Raw genomic sequence first — 22,493 nt, forward strand, 5'->3', positions numbered from 1 at the left:
AGGAAAAACAATCAAATCAGAAAGACAGAGGAAGACAAAGATGGGCAAATGTCAGAAAGGGACAAAGCAGGAATGGTGCAAAAGTCAGATAAAGATGCAGGGAGCATCTGGTAGTGAATTAAAAAGCTGACATTTAACTGCACCGGCCGCAGACTTCTGGGCTGGAGCTTCGAGCACCGGCACTCTTTTATTTACAAATTAAGCACTGCTGCCATCCAGTGTAGCCACACAGAAGATGTCCTGTGCACACACACAGACTCTACCCACACATTAAGTTAGGCAAGGAACTCCAAATATGGGTTGTTAGGGGTGGCTACAATAATCTTTACATGTCCCAAAAGCAGTAGTGGCCTCTTATCAGGAGGTGAGGGGTGTAGCCCTCGATCCTGTGAAGCACCATATTCCGCCCCTTGCCTCTGCTAAAGAGTTACCTGAGCAACATTCATGACAATAGAATTTTTCTGTTTTCACAAACACTGTTAGTGTGCAGGTCAGTCCTCTTGGCCTCCTCTTCCAAATGCTGATGACAGGTGGAGTGGGTTAATAGGGCTAAAGCATAATCTGGCTACAGAATGCTGTTCGAAATAGAAAACTCTGTAGCAGGATTTAAGGATTGTGCATGTCTGAAGGTCGTAGTTCAACAACGGTCCACTCAAACAGGCACAATCCATTTTATTTTGCAGGTAAACTGCACATACCTCAGGCAGCACTGAAGGACTGGGTTTTTAAGAACCCAGCGGTGCCAGGGCACAACACCTGAAACCTTCGTGGGTAACCTGCTCCGGCGTACGAATCACAGAGACACGGGACACTTCCTTTGGCGTCAAAGATTCAAGGTTTATTTACTGCTGGGAACACAGAAGTCACGACAAGCAACACACGTGCAACTTGGGGAGACTGCTTCAAATTGGTTCTGTGAATCGCTCCTTTTATACACAATTTCCTCATAGAGTTACATTGAACACAAAAATTTACGACCCGGTTCCCACAATCATCCCCCAGAGGGGTCGTTTTGGTCACTTTGAAACACACAAGGCCCGGAACATAAGTGCGGAAACATTTGGCGGTTCCCAACTGAAAAAAACCATCTTCCCAACATTAGTGCATTCCAATCGGTAATAAACAGATCGAAATAGGAACAAGAACAGGTGTAGAGGAAGACGGAGACAGTGGGGAAATCGGAAAGGGTGTAAAAGGGAGGTATCGAAAGACACGAGATACGGGCATCAAAGGGACGTGCCTAATGAGATGCACGACTAAGACAATAAACCGGCACGGCGAGATGAGCCTCGAGCAGGGCCATCTGCCTTACAGTATCATCCCCCTCATCATAAAGACACTTACAAAGGACATGTGTCTTCCGCAAATATCTTGGGAGTCCCAGGGTCGCGAAGCGGACATCGTCCGTTCGCTGGCTACTTGAGGGCAAGAGACAAAATGGATGCCGTATCTAAGATGGAACCCGTGGGTACAGATAGGAATGCCCACGTAACAAACGAACGGTTTAGGTTAGCACAGCGAAACTGCGCACACTTACTAAACTCGTCATTTGCGGTTCATAGATACCAGACTCGACCATATTCGTGCGAGTCGAAAACACCACTTACAATTGTCACGGAACCTCAGACGCTCCTTTTGCCCTCATGTAGGCAAGCACTAGTCGGAATCATATTCAATATTCATCAGACCATCTAGATGTTGTTGTAGCATAGCTCTGTCCAACCGAGTTCCATTGGTAACAGGCGGCTGTCTCATACACGTTGTAGCACAGAGGCCACATAAGGCAGGACCGCACTGCACACAAAGGCAACACGTGAACAGGAACGCCACAACAACTCCGATAATCATCAGAATCTTCCAACCCCAAGTCGACATCAAGCCCCAAAACCACCCAAGTAGCGTCCAATCCCCTACATCCACGTGTATGGATTCGGAGATCTTATGCAACTTCGAGATGGCTTGATAAACGGTCGGAGCGTTATCAGGAATGAAAATGCAGCAGCTCGAATGGATCACCTTACATACCCCACCTCGGTCTGCTAAGATGACATCTAAAACCATACGGTTTTGTAACGTCATAAGTCTATCCGCCTGGAGTTCTGTGGTGATATTACCGAGGGCACTGGCAGTAATATTAGCTGTCGATTCTACCACTCGAGTCAACTGTCTCAGGTTCCTACTATTAACCATAGGTCCCCAAAACGGGAGGAAACCCTTGAAAAAGTCTCCTGCCTCTTGACCGGCAGTATCCTCTTCGCTAATTACGCCTCTCACAACTCTAGTCTTGTGATAATCTGCATCTACGGTAAACGTCGGAGGCAACAAATTTGCAATGAAGCATGAGCCCATGAAGTCAGCGGGCAACCATGCATATGCACGATCATGGCAGATAAAGTATGTACCCTTGGCCGCCAGGAACACAGGGGACGAGACCATCGGCAAAATGTAATTTTCAGTGCAAGCACTCTCTCCAAGTCGGGCTTTCGATCTTCGGCCACGACCCAATAGACAAAAATTGCCAATGTGGGGTACGACCCATATCGGAGGTGAGCTTTTAAGCTGCTTTTCACTAGTGAACACACTATACTCGCCTCTACTCAGGACCCTATAGGCTTGTACCTCTTCTTCAGGAATAAGCGAAGGATCATAGATATCACTATCTAAATCCTCTATTGCTATAGACAAAGGTTTTTGATATGAAGTAGGACCAGAGTAGGGAGAGCGTGGTTCTCGAATGGGGTGGAAACCTAGTGCGCTTCGAAACATTGTTTGAAATGCTCGAGCGGACCCTTGGGAACTGTACGGTAACACCAGATACGGAATTCCCTTATCCGTAGTATGTGGCATCAACCCACACACCCAACAATTAGTAGTGTTAACCACTAACTGATGCTGGTGAAGGAGCTGAATGAAGAAATTATTGCGGAATTCTGCACGTCTAGCCTGCTCGTGTTCGTGTAAGACATGAAAGGAATGAGGAGAAGCAGTGGAGGTGAGTTTAGGATCAGGGGTAGGAGTAGGTACGACAGGAGGTAAGAAGGAAGATATCATGTAATACACTCCACCCGCCAATAATGCAGAAACAGTCAAAAATAATACAAATACTTGAAATATAAAACATTTCGTACGACTAAGTTGTTGCAGCTTGAATCTTCGAGCTTGAGCTTCTTCCAAGTCCATCAGCTTCGAAAATGCCATTCCCTACGACCGTCCGCAACGTTTCTTGACGCACTTCGTTCTGTGTAGCAATAGTCAATCCCTAGGAGTTCCCAGGAACCAACGGTCTTTAACCTAGCGTCGAGACCTACTATCCAGAAGGAAGTACGCGCGCGGCCCTACGGCCTTTAAATGCACAATATATATATATGCAAAAACAATGTCTCTCGGCTGTGGAAGCAAAAAGGTATAAGGAATGAAGCTCAATGTATATACACAGGAATAATCACAATAATATGAATGTTCAAAACTGATCACGGAAAACGGGATAATGCAGTTGTCAATACAGCAAAGCAGGATCGTTTATTAGTCTTTAGTACGAGATCGGAAAAAGTATCGAGTTTTCCCAGGACGTGTCTGCTCGTCAAACAAAGGATCCGTTGAAGATACAGCGTCCTGCTGATCAGCTGAGTGTTCTGGTCTTGAGTCTTTTGATGACAATTGTTCATCAGAGTCTTTCTGCTGCGCTGAGGATTCTCCAACAGGCTGTGCGTCGCTAAAAGGTACAAACGCCGACAATCCTTCGGTTTCAGTTGATGCAATGCCTCTCCTCACCCACGGGTCTGCCGGCAAAGGGATAGGGACCTTCTTGGTATGGGTGGCGTGCACCCAATTCTTACGTCCCTCGAGACGAACAGCAGTCCTCGTGGCAAGGAGAACCTGGTAGGGTCCAGTGAACCTCGGATCCAAATTGTTCTTGCGCGAAAAGTTGCGCGTCACCACCCAATCTCCGGGCTGGAGCTGGTGGCCTGGACCCTCCGTCTGCGTCGGCAGTGCGTCGTGAACCTGTTGGTGAATTAACCTCAGTTTAGCAGTCAAGTCATGAAGGTAATCGATCAGCATTGGATACTCAAGATCACAGAAAATACCTGGCCTAGGAACCCCCCAGACATTCGCAGGACGGCCGAACACTATTTCATAGGGGCTAAGCCCTACTCGGGAGTGTACAGTCGCCCTAGTTGACAGTAATGCTAAAGGTAAAGCGTCAGGCCACGAAAGACCAGTCGTAGCCTGAATCTTTGCTAGTTTCAGTTTAAGGGTGCCGTTATACCCTTCAACCAAACCAGCTGACTGGGGATGATTGGCACTATGGAATTTCTGATTAATTCCAAGGCCCTTGCACACACTCTTCATCACACTTCCCACAAACTCACTTCCGTTATCTGACCACACGACTCTAGGCATTCCGTACCGAGGAAAGTATTCCTTCAGTAGGATTTTCGCAGTAGACAAAGCAGTATTGTCTTTGAGAGGATAGGCCTCGATCCATCGGGAGAATGCGCAAACCACTACTAAAACGTATTTCAGGTTATTGCATCGCTCCATATGGATGAAGTCCAATTGGATCACCTCAAAGGGACATGAAGGGGGAGCAAAACTGCCAGGAGGAGTTGGGGTTCCTTTGCCAGGATTGTACATCATGCACACCATACAATTCTTCACCAGACGTTCAGCACATTTCGTGATACCATCATTCTTCCACACAGGGGACAGCAACTTACAAATACCTTTCGCGCTAATATGTGCCAACCCATGCGCCATTGTCACAACGGCCAGCACATACGCATCGGGCAACAACCACCTTTTCTGATCCGACAAATCAATCCAACAACCATTCACATCCAACCTTCCCGTACTTTCTTTCCACTTCACCTTTTCAGTCTCGGTGGCCTCATTCTGAATTTCTTTCACACTCTCAATAGTGTCTTCACACATGCTCGATTCTGTAGGCCACCTAACCGAACTCGTCACATACATTCGAGTGCTAAGGTTCCGGGCAGTCTCCTTAGCAATCTCATCCGCAAATGCATTACCACGACCAACATCATCCGTCACCTTACGATGCGCACTACATTTAACAATCGCTACTTGTTCAGGTAACGTGAGTGCATCCAAAAGATCATTCACAAGCTGACCATGCTGAATCTTCGTACCGTGCGACGTCAAGAAACCTCTCTCTCTCCACAATCGTCCGAAGCTATGCGCAACACCAAACGCGTATTGGCTATCGGTAAACACATTCACGCGTTTCCCTTTTGCTAATACGCACGCTCTAGTAAGAGCGATCAGCTCTGCAGCTTGGGCAGAATTCTGATTCAACCTTGCAGTCTCAACAACAGTATTCAACGTTACAACAGCATAAGCAGTAGTCACATCGCCATTCGGCAACTTAAAACATGACCCATCCACATACAGTGTACCATCCGGATCTTCCAATGGAGTGTTTTTAAGGTCCACTCGACCTTTTGTTTCTTCTTCTGTCCTCAAGTAACAATCATGTTCTACTACTTCATCTGACTCTGTGCTAATTGGTAACAAAGTTGCCGGGTTTAGAACATTGCAACGTTTTATCTGAATATGACTTGCCAGCAACGTCAGCTCGTACCCAGACAATCTCGCACTCGTTAAGTGCTGGGTTTTCGTACGATTCAAAAGAGTATCGACTGCATGCGGAACCATCACCGTAAGCATATTATCCATGACCAGTCCTGCTGATTGTCGAATGGAGACCGCAGCTGCCGCAGTTGCTCTCAAACAACTCGGCAATGCTCTAGCTACTGGATCCAAGGTCGAGGAAAAATATGCACATGGACGCTGTTTACCGCCAAAAGGTTGCGTTAAGACACTCAAAGCACAACCTTCCCTCTCGTGGACATATAATGTAAACGGCTTGCTATAGTCGGGAGTACCCAACACAGGAGCCGAACACAATGAATCACGCAGTTCAGAAAAACTCTTCTGACATTCTTCCGTCCATGGTAAAGGAGTTGAAACATCCTTGCACGTAAGAGCCACTAATGGTTTCGCTAGCAATGAAAAATTAGGAATCCATTGCCTGCAGTACGACGTGATACCTAGAAAGGCACGCACATCTCTTTGGGTTGTTGGCACAGCCATTCGCGCAATCGCTGCAATTCTCTCTGGGGTCAACCTCCTTCCCTCCTTCGACAATAAGTGACCTAGATAGGTTACTTCTTGACAACAATATTGGAGTTTAGAAGGGGACACCTTATGATTCAACTCACAGAGATGTTGCAGCAACGACACCGTAGCAATTTTGCAAATGTCCTGAGTATCAGCAGCCACCAATAAGTCATCGACATATTGGATTAAGGCCGCACCGACCGGCAACCTAAACGCATCCAGTTGACCCTTCAAGGCTTGACTGTAAATCGATGGACTTTCACAGTAGCCCTGAGGAGCGCGTTTAAACCGGAAGCTGCGTCCACCGAGAGAGAAACCGAAAAGGTCTCTACTCTCCTCGGCAATCGGGATGCTGAAAAACGCATTTTTCAAATCAATCACCGAAAACCACGATGCAGAAGCTGGAATCAGAGTCAGTAGCGCCGTGATGTCAGGCACAACAGGGAATTGAGGAACCACAATTTTATTCACCTCCCGTAAATCAATAACAAAACGATAAACGGGCGGCTTCGAAGGATCAGTACGTTTAAGAATGGGCAGTACAGGGCTGTTGCACACGTTTCCCCGAGTCTCTTCAATAACGTCTTTCTCGATCAGATCATAAATGATCGCTAACAATGCTCGTTCACCATCAAGAGAGATACGATACTGGGAAATACGTGGCAATCGCACATTGGATTTCAACTGAACGACATAAGGGGAGATGTCAAGCAGGCCCACATCATTGGGACCTGTCGCCCACAAAGACACAGGAAGAGAATTCAATTCCGGTGGAAGCTTATCGAGAGACAAATACATGGGAGAGACAACTCTCTCTCCCAACGTAAGCTTTACACCCGCAGGAGAACAATACAAAGTTGCATACAAACGTTTAAGCAAATCCAGGCCCAAAAGATTTTCACCACAACCAGTAGTCAAAATCAACGGAGCTTCTAGCTCACGAGGCCCGATTGTAAGGGGCAAAGGGCACGAAACTGGATTGCTAACGGGGGCGCCAGAGAATCCAACGGAAACATTTGTTAAGCCAGACAAAGGTGCGCCAGGGAGTTTCGAATGCATAATAGAACTTTTCACTGCACCAGTGTCCAACAGAAAAGGCTCAACGACGCCCGATGTAGCAACTGCGACGTAAGGCCCTCTATGATCAACCGGAACTGATACCACTCCCTCTCCTTGTCTTTGGCTGTCCTAGTAATTACTGTCGTCAGTTCCCTGATCGACGTAATAATCATCTACATTGTACTGCGCAGATCGTCCTTGCGATGATCCACGTTGATCGAAACAGTTATTAGAATTAGAAGGGTTATCGGAACGATCATTCTGAGCACCACGACCCCTACCGCGTGATACCTGATGCGAACCACCGCGACCTCCTTTGGACGAATTACCACTATTGCGATCATTCAAAACAGGGCAATTGAATTTAATGTGTCCCTCCTGTCTACAATAAGCACATTGATTGTACCCTAACAATGATCTTTGGGAGGAGGAATCATTACGCGGCTGCGATCGATTCGATTGCGACTGCGATCTATTCTGTTGGGATGCATTCTGATTTGAACGCGGGGGATATGCTTGTTGAAGCAACACTTTAGTCTTAAGCTCTTTCGTCTTTTTATCAGCGCGGTCGTTCTCTTCTTTCTCTCTGTTCTCATAATATTGTGCTGTGGCCAATATCTGAGCTGAAGTAGAAACGGCCCACGCACTCTCTGAATTCTTTAATTTATTGCTCAAATCGGGCAATAAGTTGGAAACAAATTTGTCCACGAACAACCTTTGACCACCCTCAGTGCTCATATCCTGACCACTATGATCAATGAAAGCCTCCTCAAACCTCGTAAAGAAGTCAGAGACACTCTCATCCTTCTTCTGTTTACAAGCTGATAATTTGTCCCAATTTACCCTCATAGCCGGCATAAGAGTCTTCATTAACGTTATTATTCTTTGAGGAAGATCAGCAATCAGCTGCTCGGGTTTAGCACCACCAATTTGTCGGGCATCCGCCGCTACAATGGCAGCCCAAGCACCACCTAATTCATTCGGATGGTTTTCCTGACGAATCTTAGCCCATACCGGTTGCGGTACAACATTGCCAAACAACATATCAATATCGGCAAGATTCATTATCGTAGCATCTACGAGCTGCGATACATCCTTGTAGTACCCTGCAGGATTTTTACGAGGGTCAGGCAAAGATTGCTTCACCTGCAACACCTCGGAGCGTTTCCATGGGAGATGTATCCACACTCTCTGAAAGAATGGCGGAATCGGGGGGTTTGCCCCAGGATTACCAGGCATCCATACTGGTGGAACCTCTCGCATAGGAAACTGACCGGACTCATCCGGTAGTCTTTCAACATCCTCAACAAACAAGGCTTGGGGTATAGGAGTGGGACGGAAAGAAAGCAACCGCTCAACAGCACGTCGAACGTTGGTATCCACTATCAGTCCGTTCGAGAACTGAAGCTGAAGATCAGACAAAGCGGTCAGCACCTCGTCAGGTGCATCGGCCGATATCTGATCGCGTAGGACCTTACACATTTCCTCGAACACAAATCTTTGAGTTGGTATATTGAATTGACAAAATGTGTTGAGCACAACACGTGGTGGATTTCGAAGGGGATGCATCATCCAACCAATCGCCATATTATATAGCGAAGCGCGTTCTCTGTTACCAGGAAGCTGACTACGTCTCTGAGGACCATCGGAACCAGCGGACCCAAAAACAGGTCCGAGCGAATGAAAGAAACTAGCTGCAAGAGGAGAATTACGAGGACGAGTAGAGGGGGAAGTATAGGACACAGGACTAACAAGCGAAGGAGTAGAAACAGTAGCAACAGCAGGAGTTAACAAAACAGGAGCAGTAGCGGGAGCAGGAGTATGTGGAAGCGGAGGAGCAGTAGGGATAGCAGTAGGCAAAGGAGCAGGAACAGTCGGAAGAACAGGGGCAGGTTGAGGAACAGGCACAGGAAAAATAGGCGGAGGAATAGGTACAGCAGGTACCACGGGAGCTGCGGTACCCTGTACATACGGAGGTGGCGACTTCATAAGATAAGACATTAAAGGATCCTCAACTGACTCTTCCTTCTTTTCCGACTCCGTAGGCAAAGCGGGATAACATTTATCTACGGTCATACGCTGTAGTCTATCAAACACTTCCTTATCCTTAACCTCCTTGTCACGCTGAAATTGCTCTGCTTTCTTCACTATAGTAGCAACATTATCTCGCTGATTTCGTTTAGTTTGTCTGATTTCTTTCTGTCGGGCTTCTTTACGCCACAACCGAAAGGCATCAAACATGGCCGGCCTTGACTTCCTTTCGAACAATTTAATCTCTAAATTATCGAAGATCGGGGCCTCGAAGCTACCATGAGGTGGCCAACGAAGGTCACCGTCCCTCTTCGTATATTTGATCCAATAATCATTAAAAGTAATCGGGCCCAGCCCATGTTTACTGTACAGTTCATAAGTCGGAGTTCCAACCGGAGGTATCGGACACGAGTCCTCCAGTCGGGAATACATACCACAAGGTCTGAAACAACTAAACAAAGTACTGCGACCAGGCATCTTGCACACTAGCCGAGTTTCACAAACTTCAAGGGTTACGGGATTTACCAAGTCCCAGCAAAGAACAAAACCCTCGTTTTTTGGCGGCTGCAGTCGTCAAACAACACAACAACAACAAAAATGCTAGAAAAGTGTCATCGACAAAAACACTCTCACAGCGTCAACAACAAAAACACTCGCTAAAGTGTCAACAACCAAGGACTCTGGGAGCGACCCACAAATACTTAACTCAAAGATCAATGGCGTCACCAGGAAGGCCCGTCAATCGTCTCGCTCTACCAAGGTCTACGCCAGGCGTCAAAACAGGTCTACAGTCAGGGCAGCAGTCCGTCACAGCCGTCAGGAGGCGGGAATCTTCGCGGGAAAAGTCTTCGGGCCACTTATTTCGACAACAGGATCGATGAAGCGGGGTGCACCTTCCCTCGGAGATTTCACACGAAGTTCCTCACGATCGTCGGGCTTGGACCGGTACCACTGATGCAGCCCTACGTTGGGCGCCAACTGAAGGACTGGGTTTTTAAGAACCCAGCGGTGCCAGGGCACAACACCTGAAACCTTCGTGGGTAACCTGCTCCGGCGTACGAATCACAGAGACACGGGACACTTCCTTTGGCGTCAAAGATTCAAGGTTTATTTACTGCAGGGAACACAGAAGTCACGACAAGCAACACACGTGCAACTTGGGGAGACTGCTTCAAATTGGTTCTGTGAATCGCTCCTTTTATACACAATTTCCTCATAGAGTTACATTGAACACAAAAATTTACGACCCGGTTCCCACAATCATCCCCCAGAGGGGTCGTTTTGGTCACTTTGAAACACACAAGGCCCGGAACATAAGTGCGGAAACATTTGGCGGTTCCCAACTGAAAAAAACCATCTTCCCAACATTAGTGCATTCCAATCGGTAATAAACAGATCGAAATAGGAAAAAGAACAGGTGTAGAGGAAGACGGAGACAATGGGGAAATCGGAAAGGGTGTAAAAGGGAGGTATCGAAAGACACGAGATACGGGCATCAAAGGGACGTGCCTAATGAGATGCACGACTAAGACAATAAACCGGCACGGCGAGATGAGCCTCGAGCAGGGCCATCTGCCTTACAGTATCATCCCCCTCATCATAAAGACACTTACAAAGGACATGTGTCTTCCGCAAATATCTTGGGAGTCCCAGGGTCGCGAAGCGGACATCGTCCGTTCGCTGGCTACTTGAGGGCAAGAGACAAAATGGATGCCGTATCTAAGATGGAACCCGTGGGTACAGATAGGAATGCCCACGTAACAAACGAACGGTTTAGGTTAGCACAGCGAAACTGCGCACACTTACTAAACTCGTCATTTGCGGTTCATAGATACCAGACTCGACCATATTCGTGCGAGTCGAAAACACCACTTACAATTGTCACGGAACCTCAGCATTATATATCTGGTACAATGTAGCTGCCAGGACGCAAATCAGTGTATCCCTGAGGCCAATGAGGAGCAACACTCTGCAGCAGGGGCATGCAGAATCCCTAGTATTGTTGAGGCTTCTGATAGGACTGTGCTTCCAGTCCTATCAAGAGGCTGGCAGAGGGCCTGGGGAGGGTCTTCCTCTTAAACCTGGCCTTGCTGCTCTGTCTGGCATCTTGCTGGGAACCATGGCTGCCTGGTTATAACGTCCAGCGCCAGATTCCTGCTCTGCTACTGCCATGGAGCCTCAGTGTTACCATCTAAGACAGCAAGGTAAATTTTTAAAAAAGTCTTTCTTCATGCATGTGTGTCTATGTATGAGATATGTGTGAGTGTGTCTGTGAGTGATCGACAGTAACTGCGATTGACCTAGAGTGCGTGTGAGTATGTTTAACCACATGGCTGCTGGGCGTTTTCCCCCCCCTGTGCTGGAAAATGCCATTTTAGTGGCACCATGACGAGCTCAGCTCGTCATCAGCACACAACACCCGTGGGTGATGACGAGCTGAGCTCGTCATCAGCATCGAAAGGGTTAAGAGTGTCAATGAAAGGGAACGTGAGTGGGAATCTGAGTTTGAGGGTGTGTATGAATAATTATAAGTTAGTACGAGGGAGTGCGTGAAGAAGTGTGAGTGCATTATAAGGTGTGAATGATTGGAGATAGTGAGAGGGTGTGCAAGGGTATCAGCTTTGTAGTTATCCATGGTGTAGCATGTGAATTTTCAAAAGAGCCCAGAATCTTTGAGTTTGAAAAGGGTGAGTGTGTCAGTGAGAACTAGCGAGTCTGAGTACTTTTGTGTGCACCCATGGCAAAATGCTTTAGCTGGGATTGTGGAGCTAATCTTGGCAAAAGGGAGGGCACCCAGGGCAAATTGCAGTCTCTTGACATAAAGGGACACGAATGGCAAAATGCCGGTGCTGGCATGCTGGAGAAAATTATTGGCCATGGAGTTGTCAGCCATGCTATGTTGGAGTCAAGTGGGTAGGTTGGGGACGCAAACTGTGATAAAATGCTGTCTCTAAAATGCATCCATGGTATTTAGGCAATACCAGTGGCAAAATGATGGTACTGGAATATTGTATGTAATTTTTGCCATGGGATTACCCATAACAAAATGCTGGCTTTGGTAAAATGAAGGTCATTCTTAATATATGGGTACACTTCAAGCCTAATTTAGAAACATGTGGTGCACTCTTGGCAAGTGTTACGCCACACCACTTTTAAAGATCACTAGCTGCCACTGCCCACATAGAAAAAAAGACCCATGCCCCAGGTCAATTGCCTCATAGCGTATGATGAAGGGGACCCCCAACTTATTTAGATTTGTCTTTTGGTTCACTCCTTGTTAGCTGAGTAAAACTTTGCTAATGAACAAAACTGTGAAAATGTGAACCATCTTGTTAGACCTGGCATCCTTTGGTGTGTTTCCCTGTCTTTTTGATTTCTGACCTCCCTGTTTTGACTCTGTTTTGACTGGTTTAATGTCTCTGCAAACTTTCTCACTGATGTCTATTGGTAAAGTGCAAGTGCTCCTGTTGTAAATTGCATTATGAATTGGTGTTTCCATGATTGGCATATTTGATTTACTAGTAAATCTCTATTAAAGTCCACTGAGGATGCCAGGGCCTGCAAATCAAATGCTGCTAGTGGGCCAGCAGCACTAGTTGTGCCACCCACCCAAGCAGCCATGTAAAGGGTTCTCAGACCTGTCACTGCAGTGTCTCAGCGCAGTTTGTAACTACCATGTCGACCAGGCAAGTGCACCACTTGCCAGGCCCTAATCTTCCCTCTTCTTACATGTAAGTCACCCCTAAGGTAGGCCCAAGGTGGTCCTATGGGCAGGGAGCAGTGTATGGGAAATGTAGGACAGGTACTGGCAGGCCCTGGGTTCCCCTATGGGCAGGGTGCAGTGTATGTGAAAGGTAGGACAGGTACGGGTGTGTGTACCATGTTCTGGAAGTGAATTACAGTGTATTTCGTTTTTCACTATGGAAAGACTATGTTTCCCATAGGATAGCATGGGAGTTTACTTATAAGAGGGGCGTGGCTTGCACGCTGAGGGTGATGGCGGCGTGAGCCCGGAGCTCCGCGCCTATTCCCCGAACTAATCCTGCCTGCTGCTGCGGAGAGCCCGGCGCTGTGCCTGGAACTCATCGGGCCGAGCGTGGGCGTCGCTGGAGCGACAGCGGAGCGATTGAGGGGCCGCTGAGAGGACCGACCTCCGCCGCACTGCAGAGCCGCCGGAGCCAAGCCGAAAGACCGCCCAAAATGGCGACCGCAGCGACGGACCCGAGAAGCCCGGCTGCCTAACCTGTGGGCCGGCACCTGGGGGCACGGCCGGGACCCGCCGCGGACCGAAACCGAGGAGGAGGCGCCCCTTTCCCCCCCCCCCCGGGGGCCCTGAGGAGCTCTCTCCCGAGGAGCAGCGGAGCGGCCGCGAGCGAGCAGCCCGGGAAGGCTGCGGGAAGAGCGCTGCGCGCTGCGGACACCCTGAGGCCTGACGGACGCGGCGGGGGCCCGGCGCACCGGAGGAAACCTGCACGCTCCCCCCCCCCCTCCCCCCCCTGAACTGTGAGGTGAGCCGCAAAGCGGAGCGACACGGAGGGGGGGTTGAGAGAGGAAGCCTAACGCCCAGGGGCGTCCTGTTTGTCCGCGAGGGAGGCAGGCACGCCAGGGAGTGCTTAGAACTGCCTACTGGAGGGCCACGAAAGCTGGTGAACCTTGGGCCCTGAATAGTGGCGGACGGCTGCTGGGAGTGAGCCTACCCTTGGCGGCGCTGCGCAATTGGAGCCGCACCACTCACGGCCTGGTGCCCCACGCACGCACCCCCTAGGGGCTGTCCCCTGCCCGGAGACTCTGGCTGCCAACGCTGAAGGCCTAAACAGGGAGGGTGGCCTGGCTTTGTGAGTCCTAGCGCCACGCTAGCGGAGCAGTGAGACGAGTGGGTGCTGCACCGGGCCCCGAGACCACGCGCGGGCCACTATGGGGAAGACTAAAGGCAAGCAAGAGGAGGCGACGGCTTCGGGAGCGGCGAAGGGGACGTGGGGGAGCCCACGGACCTGAAGAGGCTGCAGGATCGGATCCTGGAGGCCATCACAGCAACGAGAGAGGCGCTGCATGACGACATTGCGCAGGTGGCGTCGGGGCTCGGCCTGCTCCAAGCCGACCACGACAAATTAAAAGACAGAGTGACGGAGACTGAGGGGGCCCTGAAAATCCTAGCTCCGGCCCACAAGACTCTCGAGGGGAAACTCACGGAGGCTCTAGACCGGATTCAGGTATTAGAGCGCCGAGCAGAGGATGCGGAAAACAGAAGCCGTCGCAGCAACGTGCGAATCGTAGGTGTGCCGGAGAGCGAAGGGGGGATGGACCTACTGGCCTACTGCGACAACTGGCTAAGGACTGTGGTGGCACCTGAGGGCTTGTCGCCCTTCTTTACCCTGGAAAGGGCTCATCGGGTCCCGTCCGAACCACCCAAACCAGGCCTCCCACCGAGACCTATCGTGGCTAAACTGCTGCACTACAGGGACAGGGACCTGCTGCTACAAAGGGCCCGAGACGATGGCCCGTTCCAAATCGCGAACAGTAGGGTTACGCTGTTCCCTGACTTCACGTTCGAAACGCAAAAGCAGCGGGCCTCCTTCCTGTCGATCAAGAAAGAGCTGCGCACAGAAGGTATCCAATACTCATTGCTGTTCCCTGCCAGACTCCGAATTGTGGTGGACGACAAAACAATGTTTTTCAACCTGGCCGCAGACGCTTGGGACTGGTGGGAGTCCTACAAAGCGGGTACGGATGGCGCCAAGGTCCGAGAGGAGAAGGAAAGGGAACGGGAAAGAGCACCGGCGGGGCCGCGCCAATCGCAGAGACTGCGCAAGCGACGCCGCGGAGCCGGGAAACCGACCGCTTCACAAACGGAAGCCGAGCGCAAAGCTGCGCTGCAAGCAGTGATTACCATTGGGAATGGGGGTGGTTCTCAATCCACACGAGGCACGGACACAGAGACGATCATATCGGCCTCGGGCTCGGAGTCGGACCTGTCGGGGGTCCATGATGCCAAGGATCCGGTGGTGACGCCGCAAACAGCAGAAGAAATCCTGAACATTTGACTTGGACCTGTTGGGTAAGGGGACTGGGCCTTGTGGGGGGTCCACCCGCTTGGCGGGAAAGTTAGTTCCAGGTACGGGCGCTGGGTGACCGACAATGCGCCGTTCTCCGTAGTGGGGGGATAGCGGCGGGCCTGGGTCATGCAGCCCCCTCTTGGGCGAGGCCTCGCTCCGCACGCCCTTAAGGCGATTGCAGCTCCGGCTGTGAACTAAATACCTGGGGGTTCTGAGTTCAGGGTGTTTGGATGGGGACTGGTATCTTGATATTGGGGCCTGTTCTGGGGGGAGGGGGAGCACCACAGTTGGGGTTTGGTGATGGGGGGATTCTGCAGACGCTGATTTTGATTTTCTTGAGGGTTGACCAGTTGGGGGGTTCTGTTTTGGGACGGGGAGGGACCATCATCCGCGGGAGTGCGAACAGGGAGGGGGAGAAGAACCGTGACTTATGGGACAATGGCTAACTCGAATGTTTTGAAATGCATGACCTGGAATGTGGGGGACTACACACAATGCAGCGCAGGCATAAAGTGCACGCCTACCTACAGAGGAGAGGGATACACATAGCGCTCTTACAGGAGACACACATCACGAAGCAGGAAGGGGTGGCACTACAGAGGAGATGGCGAGGGCAGGTTTTCCACACCTCTTACTCGGCCTACGCAAGGGGCGCTCTGATCTGGGTGAGGGCGGGGACGCCTTTTCAAATGACTAGACAGCTGATAGATCCGGAGGGGAGATTTGTGGTAGTGGAGGGCAAGTTGCGGGGTAAAGCTATAGTCCTATGCAGCGTATATGCCCCGAACATAGACCAATTACCCTTTTATGCGAGCTTGTCGGGGACACTGGCGCACTTCCTGGTGGGTCCGATACTCATGGGAGGGGACTTTAACTCCGTGGCGGATGTGCAACTGGATAGGTCCCACCCTCCCCTGAGAGATTCCCCGGTGTACCGCATAGCTAAGGGTAGACAAGACTGGCAAGAGAGCTGGGGATTAACCGATGCATGGAGGGCGCAGCACCCAACAGACCGAGATTACTCGTTTTACTCCGGGGTACACGAACTCCACGTTAGGCTGGATGCGGTATTGTGCACACGAGACGTGCTGACGCAGGTTGCCTGGTCGGAATACCTGACGAGAACGGTCTCGGACCACAATCCGCTCTTGATCCACTTAGACTGGATGACGGAAAAACCTAGAGTACCAACCTGGAGGCTCCGGCCGGAGACTTTGGAAGACCCGATATTCGGAGCGGCCCTGGAAGAGGGGTTGACACAATACTTCGCCAATAACGAGGGCTCCACGGGCTCTAGAGCAGTGGAATGGGATGCCTTCAAAGTGGTAGTGAGAGGGCAGTGCATCACACAGTTCGTAGGCACGAGGCGGGTGCTACTGACCGACCTAGAGAGGGCAGACGCCAAGCTGAGGGCAGCGGAGAGGGACCGACCAGGCAGGCCGGAGCTGCAGGACACGGTGAGCTCGGCCAGGGAGGCGGTAGCGGCTGAAGTAGAAAGACTACGGGCTTACGATTACCGAGCATACATGCTGAGATCTCATGTAGAAGGCGACCGATCGGGCACTCTGCTGGCATGGCTCTCCAACCCCACGAAACGCTGCTCCCCTATCTTGCAACTTGCCGGGGAGGGGGGTAATTTGTCCTACACCCAGTCGGCCATAGTGGACGGCTTTCAGCGATACTATGAGACGCTGTATAGTAGCACCCCGGGCGACCGGGAAATGGAGGCGGAGGCTTTCCTGGACGACCTTACCCTACCGCGCCTAGAAGACGAGCAGGCGACGGACTTGGGAAAGGACATCGACTTAGGGGAAATCCGAACAGCTATCAAGTCCATGGCCCGTAATAAGACGCCGGGTATAGATGGCCTGCCCATCGAGTTTCATGGCAAATATGTTGACGCCTTAGCGCCGCGGCTTTTGGCTGTGTACAAAGAGGCAAGGACCGCGGGTCGCCTCCCCCCATCGATGCGGGAAGCGATAGTCATCCCACTACTGAAACCTGGCAGAGAAGGTAGTAGTCCGGCCTCCTATAGGCCGCTCTCGATGCTCACGGCCGACTATAAAATCTTGAGCTCTATCCTAGCATCGAGACTCCTACAGCACATGACCGCCCTGGTCCACGAGGACCAGAACGGCTTTATCCCTACCCGGAACACGACACTGAACATTAGACGGCTTATCCGACTCATGGAAGAACTGCGGGAGGGGAATGGAACTCCACTTGCCCTCTCGGTCGACATAGAGAAAGCGTTCGATAGCCTGGAGTGGGATTATCTATATGCAGTTATGGCGCGCTTCGGGCTGGGCGCAGGATATATCCGGTGGACGCAAGTGCTTTACACGGCGGCCGTAGCGAGGGTGCGGGTTGGATCCCTGGTGTCCCACCAATACCCAGTGGAGAGGGGCACCCGGCAGGGTTGCTCTCTGTCCCCGTTGCTGTTCGCTTTAGCGATCGAACCGCTGGCTGTGGAAGCCCGCAGGGGGCGATACTTCGCAGGTGTGCTAACTAACGACGGGCGACAGTTTATCTCGCTGTACGCCGATGATCTCCTGCTGTTCCTGGACAACGACGCGACTGAGCTTGAGGGGGCGGAGGAGCTGCTAGGACGTTTTGGCGACCTCTCGGGCCTCAGAGTTAACTGGGCGAAGACGAGCCTCTTCCCACTGAGGGAGGACGCGGCCCGCCCAGAACACAGACCGCTGCTTCATTGGGAGCCGACCTGTCTCCACTATCTTGGAGTATACGTCTACCACACAGCGACGGCTTTATTCGAGGGCAATGTGGAGAGATGCGTCAGGGGGCTGAAGGGTAGCATGGCGTTCTGGGCCACACTCCCGCTATCCATTGCTGGTAGGATAGCGCTGCTGAAAATGGTGGCCCTCCCGCGGCTGCTATATTTCTTCCGAACGCTTCCGATCTGGATCCCCAGCTCCTTTTTCCGCCGACTTCGCTCCCAGCTCACTTCATTCCTATGGGGGACGGGCAGATGTAGAGTGGCGCTGGCGACACTCACCCGCCCGAAAGATGAGGGCGGCTTGGCGTTCCCAGACTACGAGCTCTATTATCTCGCTGCCCAATTGCAGATCTTCACGCAAGAGGTGGCTCGAGTTTACCGCGGCCCGGAGGATAAACGACAGCGGGGTACGCCACGACACGTACTAGCCTATATTGCGCTAGGACAGAAACTCGCCACCCGGGATCTGTCCCTTGAACAGGATACATTCCGGCGGTGCTGGAACAGGGCACAGAAGCGGGCGGGGATTCAGCACCCCTATGCCCCGGAGATGCCACTGGGCATGCTGACAGCATTGCCCCATGGAGGCGACTGGTCCCGCCTGCAGCAGTGGGAGGAGATAGGCATACAGGTGGTAGGGGACCTCTTCGAAAACGGGGAGCTCCTCCCGTACTCGGCCCTCCGGGAACGCTTTGACCTCCCACGTGGGGGCTTTCTCCTTCATGCTGCTGTGACGCGAGCAATGCAGAAGCACTGGGGACTGGGACTGGCGGAGCCGGAGACGGCCATGGCGTGCCAATACACCATGATGGCGGCGGGAATGGTAAAAGCGGTATCTTGCTTATACAACAGAATGCTCCACGAGCACCTGCCGCCTCTCGATGCACTAAAACTCAAATGGGAAACTGACCTGGGTAAACCCATCCCAGACACGACGTGGGCGCAGCTGGTGAGGAGGGCGCGCAATAGCACGAGGAATGCTCGTTTTCAAGTTATCCATTATTACATACTGCACAGGGCGTACATGACCCCTGGGAGAATCCTGAGATATTTTGGCGCGACTGAAGCGAGGTGCCCCCGCTGCGCGGCAGATGGAGCCGAGCTGGTGCATATGCTCTGGTCATGCCCGGCCCTATCAGACTATTGGCGAGCCGTGGGGGAATCCATGAACGAGGTGACGGACCGGACTGTTGACTTTGATGCAGCGGCGTGCATCCTGCATTGGTTTCCACACACCCCCAAAAACAAGCTCTCGAGCAAGTTCATAGATATGGGTTTGATGGTTGCCAAGCGGGAGATAACCAGAAACTGGAAGGCTAGGGCGAGCCCGACGTATAGGAGGTGGTACAATGAATTCCTGAAGTGGGCGGCCTGTGATAGCACGCATAGGTATCAGATGGCGCGCAGAACAGCCAATGAAAGAGCGCTGGAACAAGCAACGGCCTGGGAGGTAATGGTACAAGGCCTCAGGGATAGTGAGATGGAGGATGACGGGGAGGACCTAGACGTGGCAGGGGTCAGCATAGTACAATAATCTGGTGTTAAAAGGACCGATGGAGGTGAAAGCCTGGAACCCGAGGTTAGAGTTACACAACGGGAGATTCCCGAGCGGATGATGGGAGGGGAGGAGGGAACAGGGGGGGGAGGGATAAGGGGTTTGGGGACTGAGGGGCGAGTTGGGGGGGGAGTTCGGGGTTTCATTAAGGCGAGGACGGAAAAGTAGGCACACACACGAATCCGAGTCCATACTCCTGAGGAAGAACAACCAGGCATGGGGGTGCGAATTTACTGCCGCCGCCCGGCCCCCGGGATGTGGGCCTGCAGGCTGTGTACACGAGAAATGGATGAACCTGACTATAGCACTGTGAATGATGCTGAATATGTGCAACTATTGGCCTGTGTAAAGTGTGTCTACAATAAAAATTACTTTAAAAAAAAAAAAAAAAAATGGGAGTTTACTTATAACATCATATAAGCATACCTTCCCATTGGGACAAGATGGGGAAATGGGGTTTAGGATGCCTGAACTCAGAATATAAAATTGAATCTTTTAGTAAAGATGATTTTTGTGCTCTGGGTTGGAAAATACAACTTTTAGAAAGTCATTATTGTCTTGCTTAGCCATCCTGTGTGCTTCTGCTGGGTTTGTGGATTGACTGTCTGGCTTTGGATTGACAGTGACTGGGAATGTGCATTCTCTTCCGACAGTCACTTCCTGGATTAGTCAGAGCTGGGCTGAATAGACCTACACTGGATTTAAGATTTTCTTACACTTGAATGGGCCTCGTCTGCCTTGGACAAAGCTGTCTCCGCCTGCTGCTAGAAAGCCACACCTGAGAGGACAGAATGGTTTGGACTGGGCACAGACACTCTCTTCCCCAGAAAACAAAAAGAAATGCAGTATAAATATTTGGGCCCAAACCACAGAACTTTAGAACTCGCTGGAATCAAGGAACCTGCCAAGAAGAAGAGTTGGAAGAACTGCTAGGCGGAGTACTGCCCCTTTGCTGTGTGGTTGCTTTGCTAGGTTGGTCTGCAGTTTCTGCTTCTGCCTTGGGCAGTGAAAGGACTGGACTGAACTTACTGAACTTGTGCTGAGTATCTCCAAGTGCTTGAAATAGAGCTTGCCTCCTGTTCTGATTTCTCTGGGACTGAAATACTTCACCGACCTCCGGGTGCCGCCTCTGGAACCGTGGTTTCATTTGCCACAGAGGGGGAAAAGCTGCTGACTACATCACTGAGTCCGTCGCTGGCTCCGTATCCTGAAGGCACTGTAGAGGGCACTGTTCACATCTCGCACCGCAACACTGGTATCACCAATGATGACAACTGACACCATCAAGCCGCTGCTTGCACCGTGACCTGTGGGCACTGCATTTCGCACCACCTCGCTTCACTTTGCCACCCTGATCTCACCAACGCCATTGCTGCACACGACTTCTGTAACCGCATCGTGGCTTGAGGGCACCGCTCGTATGTCTCACGACGCGACGCCCCATCCCTCACCACAGCCTGGACAGACGGATGCCAGCTCCCCACAACGGGCTCTGTCCCCTGCACCATGATCTGTCAGCAACACATTGAGCACCGCCTTCACTCTGCACAGCAACCCTGGTCTCACCAATGCCGCTCGACAACAGTCACCGAGCTGCTGCCTGCACCGTGACTTGAGGGCATCGCACGCCGCACCACTCCGCTTCACACCGCAACCACAACGGTTGCAACCACCGGCCTGCACCATGTCAGCCGCTACACAAAAGGTACAGTTTATTAGTCTGCCGACACCCCCGACCAACATGGTCAGATGGAACTTTTGGATTCTGCTGTTAACAGTACTGCGGTAGCACCCGATGGAGCTACTGACTTCAAGGAACTTCATTTTTAAAGTATACCTGCAAAGTGCATATTTTATCAAGTACTGTATGTTGGATCTGTATCTTTTTGGTCTTGTTTAACTATAAGAAATATTGGATATTTTTCTAAACTGGTGTGGTGTCAGTTTGTAGTGTTTTCACTTTATTACTGTTGGTTACGTGCAAATGCTTCACACACTGCCTCTGAGATAAGCCTTGCTGCTCATGCCAAGCTACCAAGGGTGGAAGCAGAGGGTATTTTAGAAGTATACCTCCCTTACCCTGACAAGTAAGAAGGGTTCCTACTTGGACAAAGGTATCTACATTTGCCAACTAGAGTCCCCTATTACTAACACATCTCCAGTGCACTTTCTGGTTGTCAATGGAGGAAAAACGAAAAACATGGAGAGCAAACATGCACAGATGCACGGCGGCATAACTTTACCAAATCAAGCTGAGGAGTTTTGTACCAGAAGGCAATGTATTATTAAAGAAAGGAGCTAGTTGGAATCTCATTTTCAAGCAAAGTGAATCTTGATGATACATGTAGTGTGTAGGGTAATTTTACACAAGTACAGTGTCCCAATCATCTACTGAATTTAATATTAAAATGTTACCACGAGAAATTTGAGTCAGAAAATTCAGATGGTTACTTCTTAAGCTTGTGATTAAAACCTCTAGTAAAAACACATTTTAGAATCTTTCATTTCATTTGTGTTTGCTGTATCATTTCACCATATGTATAATGATATTTCTGCATAATCATAACTTACTAGGCAGAGTTATTAAAAAAATAAATGTACAATTGCTTTCAATTTCACCAGTGTTCAACCACACATTCATAGGTTGCTCACAACGACACAAACAATGTTAACAGGCACAGCGCATTAATGAAATATGCTGCAAGGCATACTTTTTCAGTTAGTAATCTACTTTAACAGAAGTTTGTGGAAGGACTGAGAGTGAGATTCTACACCTGTAGGTCCACCAGAGACCCCATGTCAACAAAACATCTTGGGACATATTTACAAAAAAAATGTTGGGGCGCCAAGCTGTGGCAAATTTGGCAGCCCCATGCTCCACATTTTGAAAACACAGGGATAAACTGTATTCACATTG

At 50.5% G+C, this 22,493-nt stretch overlaps 1 protein-coding gene across 1 annotated transcript in view; it reads left to right on the plus strand.

Annotated features, from left to right (window-relative positions):
• Window positions 1-22,493, plus strand: part of SLC15A5 (solute carrier family 15 member 5) — a 394,335-nt gene that overhangs the window by 49,119 nt on the left and 322,723 nt on the right. The window lies entirely within an intron of this gene.

This window comes from Lissotriton vulgaris, chromosome 1_1 (genome assembly GCF_964263255.1).
Source record: "Lissotriton vulgaris chromosome 1_1, aLisVul1.2, whole genome shotgun sequence".
Taxonomy (NCBI): Eukaryota; Metazoa; Chordata; class Amphibia; order Caudata; family Salamandridae; genus Lissotriton; species Lissotriton vulgaris.